The sequence below is a fragment of the Eurosta solidaginis genome, chromosome X (genome assembly GCF_040869045.1).
Source record: "Eurosta solidaginis isolate ZX-2024a chromosome X, ASM4086904v1, whole genome shotgun sequence".
Classification (NCBI taxonomy): Eukaryota; Metazoa; Arthropoda; class Insecta; order Diptera; family Tephritidae; genus Eurosta; species Eurosta solidaginis.
Genome location: NC_090324.1, coordinates 175,099,094 through 175,107,694, shown reverse-complemented (window position 1 = coordinate 175,107,694; position 8,601 = coordinate 175,099,094). Strand labels below are relative to the sequence as shown.

General features: G+C 43.4%; 1 pseudogene; it reads right to left on the bottom strand.

The window, feature by feature from the left end:
* Positions 1–7,276: 7,276 nt before the first annotated feature.
* LOC137235271 (DENN domain-containing protein Crag-like) lies at positions 7,277–8,384 on the bottom strand (annotated as a pseudogene).
* Positions 8,385–8,601: the final 217 nt, after the last annotated feature.

Sequence of the window (8,601 nt, the reverse complement as noted above, 5' to 3'; positions counted from 1 at the left end):
CTGCATGCGGACACACATCAGCCACTGGCGGTACGAAATCCCTTCAAAGATGCGGATAATGCCCCATCAACTTCGGCACAGGCAAGGAAAAGACAGGAATCGGGACAACCACCTTCCTCTGCGAATCAGAATGTCAAATCCTGCCATGCCAATTCCAGCACAGGCGTGCTATTAGGAAATGCTCGCGTACACATTCACCATAATGGTACCGACTTCTCCGCGCGGGCATTAATTGATTCTGGGTCTGAATGTTCCTTTATAACTGAAAGACTGAAACGCAGAATCAATTTGCCAGCGAGGAAAATGCATGCCCATGTTTCAGGCATCACAAATGCGGTGTCAGCTCAGGTGAAAGAAGCATCCAACATCGAACTACGTTCACCAGTGGATCCCTGCTTCAGCCTGACTACACCCGTACTAGTTCTAGCGAAACTCACTGGGAATCTTCCATCCTGCCATATCAACGCAATGACTATGCAGGCATTCCCAGACTTGATTTTGGCAGACAAGAGGTTCTACGTCAACGAAGACGTAGACCTCATACTTGGCGGAGACATATATCCCCACATTATAATGAGCGGTATAAAGAAGAATGTGCTAAACACACTCTTAGCCCAAGAGACAGTGTTCGGTTGGATACTAACCGGTCGTATCGAATCACCGAATCCAACTAAGAGCATTATGTCTTTTTACAACGAGGTTGCGTTAGACAATCAACTCAAAGCTTTCTGGGAGGTAGAAAATGTACCCAAAAATAAAATATTAAATGAGGATGAAAGGTACTGCGAACAACTATTTAAAGAAACAACGCAGCGAAGTGAGAATGGAAGGTACACCGTGTCACTACCATTCCGGCAGGATTACCCTAACAATATTAACTTAGGACCATCCCTGAAGCGTGCATGCTCTCAGTTCTTCCGGAATGAGGGGCGGCTAATAAAAAACCCAGATTTAGGTAAAGAATATGTTCGAGTGTTGTCAGAATATGAAACACTCGGACATATGAGAAAATTGAAAAAGAATATCCAATCCGACGATTCGGATCATTACTTCCTGCCCCACCACGCCGTTGTAAAAGCAGAAAGTACAACCACCAAGGTACGAGTAGTATTTAACGCCTCGAGCCCTACGGCCAACGGTAATAGCTTAAACGATATTCTCCTCCCAGGCCCAGTTCTACAAGCCGATCTACCCATCCTTATCTTACGTTGGAGACTATACCGTTTCGTCTTCAATAGCGACATCGAAAAGATGTATCGACAAATTTGGGTGAACGATAAGCACACCAAATTTCAACGTATTGTGCATCGCAAGTCCCCGAATGACCCTATTAGTCTTTATGAATTAAAGGCGGTTACCTTCGGAGTGAATTGCGCTCCATATCTCGCGATAAGAACGCTCCTACAACTGGCAGACGACGTGTCAGACTCACACCCTACAGCGGCTAACATACTACGAGAATACATGTATGTAGATGACGTGTTAGCGGGTGGACATACGATCACATCGACTATTAAAGCCAGAGATGAAATTCGTCAAGTCCTACACTCAGCGGGTTTTCCACTTCGCAAATGGACATCCAATTCAGAGGACATTCTAAGGGACATCCCCAAAGCAGACCTACTCAATGAAAACTTCCTGGCATTCGAAGATACCAGTTCAGTTAAAGCGTTAGGCATTCGATGGAATGCCCTCTCCGATTTATTTTATTTTAAAGCAGGGACGCTGGACAACCCGGAAAACATTACGAAGAGAGCGATACTATCAGCAATCGCCAAACTTTTCGATTCCTTGGGATGGCTGGCACCAATGGTCATTGTGGCAAAAATACTCATGCAGGGTATTTGGTTGGAAGGCACCGCTTGGGACGAACCAGTATCTACCAGTACGCTGGAACGATGGAAAACCTTCACCGACCAATACCATGAAATCCATAAAATCCGGATACCTAGATGGGTCAACTTTTCACCAGGAACCGACATCGAGATCCATGGATTTTGTGACGCATCCGAGAAAGCTTATGCAGCAGCCATTTACATGCGCGTCAAAACGGATGATAATGTCTGCACGAACCTGCTTCTAGCCAAAACCCGAGTAGCCCCAGTGAAAACTCTTTCTCTTCCACGTTTGGAACTTTGCGGAGCCGTGCTGTTAGCGGAAAGCACCGAATCCATTTTCAGAAACCTGAAGTTGGGACCAGTGAGAGTTCACCTTTGGACGGATTCAACTATCGTCCTCGCATGGATAAGGAAACCGCCGTGTTCCTGGTCCACTTTCGTCGCACATCGGATCACCAAGATCATCGACATGGTTGGAAATAAGGACTGGCTGCATGTAAACTCAGAATCTAACCCAGCAGATTTAGGTAGCAGAGGATTATCTGCGTCTGAATTGGTCAACAATTCGTTGTGGTGGCAGGGACCTTCTTGGCTGCAAGAAGACACTTCCCAATGGCCAGCACAAGAAAGTGACTACACCACCTCCGTAGAGGAAAAGAGGGCGAAGACCTGCGCAACAACAACAGTAAATATTATCGATGTTCTTCAACGCTTTTCAGACCTACCTATGGCTTTACGGGTGCTCTCATACGTAATGAGGTTCTACCGAAGAACTCACCCCAAAACAAAAAAAGCATTTCAGGTCAAGTCACCTTTAATCTCTCCTGATGAGATCAAATCAGTAACACAACTCTTAATTAAAATCTATCAGAAACAACATTATAGTTCCGAATATAATGATCTAAAGGCCGGAAAACCAATAGGAGGGAAAAGTGCAATACTCTCACTGAATCCCTACTTTGACCAAGATGGCATCATTCGGGTAGGAGGGCGACTTGGGGCGTCAAAGGACTTAGCTTTTAATGAACGCCACCCAATCCTCCTCCCATACAACTGCAGGTTATCCCGTCTTACAGTCCTAATGTTTCATCAACAAAGTCTGCATGGGGAAAACCAACTCATTTTGCGTCTGATACGCACCCAATACTGGATACCTAACATCAAAACCATGATTAGGTCAACCCTTAATAATTGCAAAGTTTGCACGATACACCGAAAGCGTGCTCAGACCCAACTTATGGGTATTCTTCCTCGCGAACGCACGACATTCAGCCGTGCATTCACGAATACTGGAGTCGACTTCGCCGGACCCTTCGACATTAAAAGTTACCGCGGCAGAGGGTGTCGACTATCCAAAGGCTATGTCTGCCTTTTCGTGTGTTTTTCCACACGAGCGATTCATCTGGAGGCCACTACTGACCTCAGCACCCCATCATTTCTTGCGGCTTTTGCCCGTTTTATATCTAGACGCGGATGTCCCAAAAACGTCTACTCCGACAACGGTACAAACTTTGTCGGAGCTTCACGATCCCTACGATCGGAATTTAAAACTTTCATTTCACAAGCCCGAGACAATGCTGTCGCGAAGTACAGCCACCAGTCACTCACTTGGCATTTCAACCCTGCGGGCGCTCCCCACATGGGAGGGCTGTGGGAGGCTGGAGTGAAAAGCTTCAAAAGCCACTTCAAAAAGATAGCCTCACCACACAAATTCACATTCGAGGAATTCCATACACTCTTGTGCCGCATCGAGGCATGCCTGAACTCGCGGCCGCTCAGCCCGGCATCCAATGACCCAACGGACCTTGAGCCGCTTACTCCAGGTCATTTCCTCACTGGCAGCCATCTACTGGCTCCGCCAGAGCCGGATGCTAGTGAGAGCCCTGCCTCGATGATCAATCGGTGGCAGAAACTCAAAGTCCTCCATCACACTTTCTGCAAGCGATGGAAAACCGAATATCTATACGAACTTCAAAAAAGAGTGAAGTGGAAACATCCCAGACAGAATATAAAAGTTGGAGATCTCGCTGTCCTCAAAGAGGACAACTTATCTCCCAACGAATGGAGGTTAGGTCGAGTTGTCAACGTACACCCCGGCGAAGATGACCGAGTACGTGTAGTCGACCTCAAAACAGAGAAGGGTCAAGTCAGACGACCTTTGGTCAAACTGATCCTTCTTCCACCGGAAGCGACGGATTGCGAGAAGGCGACGAGCTCCTCCTAAGAATCCCTCCGTTCCCCCATATCCCTACTTTCAAAAAAAATCAGAGGCCCACGGTTGGTGATAGCATAGAAGGCAAGTTAAGGAACCCGCGTCTTCGTGTCTCTCTATCCCTAAGCCTGTGGTTCTCCCGAGCCATATATTATAATCAACCCCCCGGTCTCGTGAGGGTGCGAGTCTACCGGAGGGGAAACCTAAGGCGTACTACGCGATGGCAATGGGGAAAGGGAGCGCGGAACATAAAGACGCGTTCAACCACGCGCCGTGATGCCCCACTATCCCTAGGCTTCTGTCTCTCCCGAGGCCCGAATTATAATCAACCCCCCGGTCTCGTGATGGTGCGAGTCAACCGGAGGGCGATTCTACATCTGCTCTTTTTTTGTTCTCTACCCCCGGTCTCGTGTCGAGTCTACCGGAGGGAATCCTAAACTTAACTACTGGTGGGCAATGGGGAAAGGGAGCGAGACGCACGAAGACACGGGAGAGCTTACCAAAAGCTCGCAAACAAAAAGCAATTTTTTTCTATGGTTTTTAACAACACTAGCCGTGGCCCCCCTGAACAAATAACCCCAATTCGGCCTTTCATATTTTCAAACTTCCAACAAGTCAACCCAAATTCACTCGCTCACCCCGAGCGAGGACACAAGAAACCATTCCCATTCACTCGTCATCCCATAACGAGGATACCAGAAACGCCCTAACGCAGATACACTGTCTGCCACAGAAATTGAACGCACTCGGCCAAAGGCGCGAGGCCTACAGAATTTACCAAAATTCATCCCCTTACCCGGAGCGCGGATCACAGAACACTTACGGGTCGGAATTGTGACACATCATTTAGGGAAGACTCCAAGTACGAGGTTCATACGAGGAATCAACAAAAAAAACACGCAAAATGTTTGCGAGATTGAGTGCTACGTATATAAAAAAAAAAAAAAAGATAATAATAAACATTTTTTAGAAGCTATTTAAAACACAATACATGTCTCAACACTTCGAAAAAAAAAACAAACGCTAATTATACGAAATAGCGAAAAACTCCCGATCCTTATTAAACACAAGAACTACATAACTCAAATTTAATCAAAGGATCGCAAAAAGAAAACAATTCGTGTAACCACTTCTTATTGTTGTAAAATGGTGTATCTCTGGTGTTCTCTGAGGGTCGTATCACCCCAAAAAAAAAAAAAAAAAAAAAAAAAACAAAAAAAAAAAAAAAAACCGCCCTATATTAGGGTTAGATTGTGGAACGCTGCATCTCGGAATGCTTTCCATTAACTTTTCCTACGACAAAATGCATTGCACTTATGCTCATATTGGGAGGTTTGGCAACAAATTTGAGATAGTGCATTTTTTGAATAAAACTCTAACGTACGGCATTCTTCAAACAATTTCGGGAAGGAATGACCAAAACAACATGACTTTGTCAATTCACGAAATCTTTAGTAGAAACGGAATTATTTCCCCAAAAACCTTTGGCATTTACAAATTTATTATCATTACTAATATACTACCAGAGATACTTGTCTACTACAATTTCACAGATTGTTCCTCAAAGCACAAACCTCTAGTAATTGAATCAAACTCACCCACTCACTGAGACAGCTTGAGGCTGTTGCTGCCACACGCTAAAACTTTGGTTGCACTTTTCTATAGGAATTTCACGCATACACGCTTCATGTACTGCGATATGGGCTATCAGCCTGAATTGATAATTTCTGAAGGAAAAAATAAAATAAAATTGACATCCTTTTCCGTAATTGAGATATATATTCAACATCATTGGGAAAGTCTTCAATGACACTTTGGTGAAGCAGTTCCTTTTTGATGATCTCGTCAAGAGAACCTGACGAACGACAAGTAGGTGTCTTGATTGTTAACCAGTATTTTCTAAATCTGTACGAATGCTAGTGCTAGCAAACAAATGTTTGTCATTAATGGTAGCACCCTCAGTTAATATTTCATTAATTGGAGGAGTATTATCTACCAAATGCACACTGTCGGCATACAATGATTTTATAGATACAGATCGCTGTGATAGGTATGTTTTGCGAAAGATTCAAAGCGGAAACCAACTCATCGGGAAAATTACATACATCAGCAACGTGTGCACTCATTTGAGATGGCAATGGCTCTCTATTGAATTGTAATAGGGTAAGACTGCAATTTTGCGTGCGCATCATTATTTTCATCCATACGCTGCTGCTCCGAGCAGCGCAGCGTCAACGGAGGACTATCGAAATGCAGCAATGCCTCTAAGTCATTGTCAGTTATCTCACGTAACTCCATAGCAAAGGTACTATTTAGTGTATTCTTATGTTCCATGCTTGATGTTTGCGTATTTTTTAGTTTTTTTTAAATTACATTGATATCGCTTCAATCTACTTATGCACACATTTTGGAAAAATCTTCTGATTACTAGTTAGCTTTGGTGATATTTCATCAGCATCTTAAAGTCCACAACAAATGTGAGTTTAGTTAAAAACTCAGTATCGTTTTTGTTTTTTTAACGTGGGAGGAAAATGCAAAACAGGAATTCTTAAAAAACCTTTTTATCATACTTAGTTTGAAAACTTCACTTATATATTTTAAGAACAAGCAAATAATATAACTTTTAAGAGTTCTGGTTGGGTCGCTCTACTACACCGTTATTAACTTGATTTTGAAACAAGTGTTTCCAAAATAACCCAATTGAGATATAGCTCCTTCGTCTTTTGCCATATTATGTGGCAATTTTTTAGGCTTTATAAAACCGGGTGTTTTTTTTTTTAACTTGCAGTGTAAAAAAGGTGATATTTCTCATCGGAAAATATTGATATTTGAAAACATGTAAATAATTACCCAAAGTTAAATTTCAACGACGAGCCAAAATTGGGCAAACTTGATGCAACACTAGAGCCGGGCATTGTTTCAGATCGTTGAATACTTTTGTTGAGTTGCGTAGAGTCATCAAAGGTTGCACTGCGTTGACCTTTAAATAATACCGGCTTATCGGTATATATAGTGTTGTTTGGTATGCCAGCATGCTGTTGATTTGATGTGTCTTTGTTGGGTTTTGTATTTGTGGGTGTGCTTGATCTGTTAGGTCTTCGTTCAATGCGCCTAGGGGATCATTGTGAGTTACTGATGTACGCGGAGATATTCTAAAAAACAAAAAAAAAAAAACAAAATTAAGACATTTATATTACTCTCAATTTGCATGTCCACTTACTTAGTAAGACTCTGCACGAGATCTGCATGTGCATTCGTCATGTTCAAATCTGCATCCTCCCCCACTTATCAAATGCTGAGAAATCCGATAGAGTTGCACCGGAGAAATTAGCATCACCAGCACCACGATCTAAATGTGAAGATGTTGATGAATTCAAGCTAGTGCGCGATGTACCATCTACCGTTGCTAACGTACTCAAATTATTTTCACACGACGCTGACAGGGTTTTTTTTTAGCAGAACGTCTTTTTCCAACACGCCTGAGGTGCGCTGCGCCGAAAACGACATTATTAATTCGACGCCAACGCAACTGACTGAGTGTTGTGCTATCACTAGGCCGTTCGGACTCAAGTACACTACGATTGTAAAAGCCATAAGTGAGTGCATTCGCCTGTACCCCAGAGCGCTTCATCAGATAATGCAGACGAACGGCTAGTACCGGCAAATTATGAATACCACACAATTGCATCATAATGCGATAACAAAACTCATCACAGGTAATATTCAGCTGTGATGCACGCACTAGCATATCATATGCGGTACGCAAGGTGCCATGCTCTTTACCCGGCTGACGTGTATCATTCAGCGTTGACGGTAGGATGAGAAAGTAAAGAGAGTAGCAAGTGGCTAGTAAATATTTTGACCATGCCTCTGGATGCATTTGACAGCGGCGTGCCATCTTCTGCGACGGTTTGACTTCGTGCTTTGCGCGGCGTGCAATTGGCGATCCAGGTTCGAGTGTGCCATTACTTTGCTGTTGCAAAAAGTGGGACAACGCGCTCCTCTTCGCCGTTTTCAAGAGACTGGGATTTAGTGTGAATTTAGCATAGTTATATACATCGTTTGGACTGTCTATTTTAAGTAAACAAAAAGCATGACTTCATATAATTTATTTTATTTTTCTTATCAAACTAACCTTGCTTCGGCCCACCACTATCGGGTGGAAATATGTACTTGGTACGTTCGCTATTTTGTCCGGATTCCCAATCAACTAAACGCACATCTGATGGTGTATCATCATGGGCGCCTACCTGTTCGGCGCATTCGTCGAAAAATGAAAGTCCATGATCACCATCTGATACGAAGGAGCGCTCTTCAATAAAGCGTATAAACATTTGTGTTTTCCTAAGTAGCTCAAAATTTTCTGATGTGCCTTATCACGCGATCTCAAGAATGCCTTGAAATCAGGCACTTGGATCTGTGGCGCCAACGGAAGGCGTTTTCGATATGGGCGTTAAGTACTCGCAATAACCTCGTAAAATAAATGCCATGAAGAGTAAAAAAGGCCTCTTGAATTCGTTGTTCGAAATCTTGCTGTAGAGTGATCAAGAA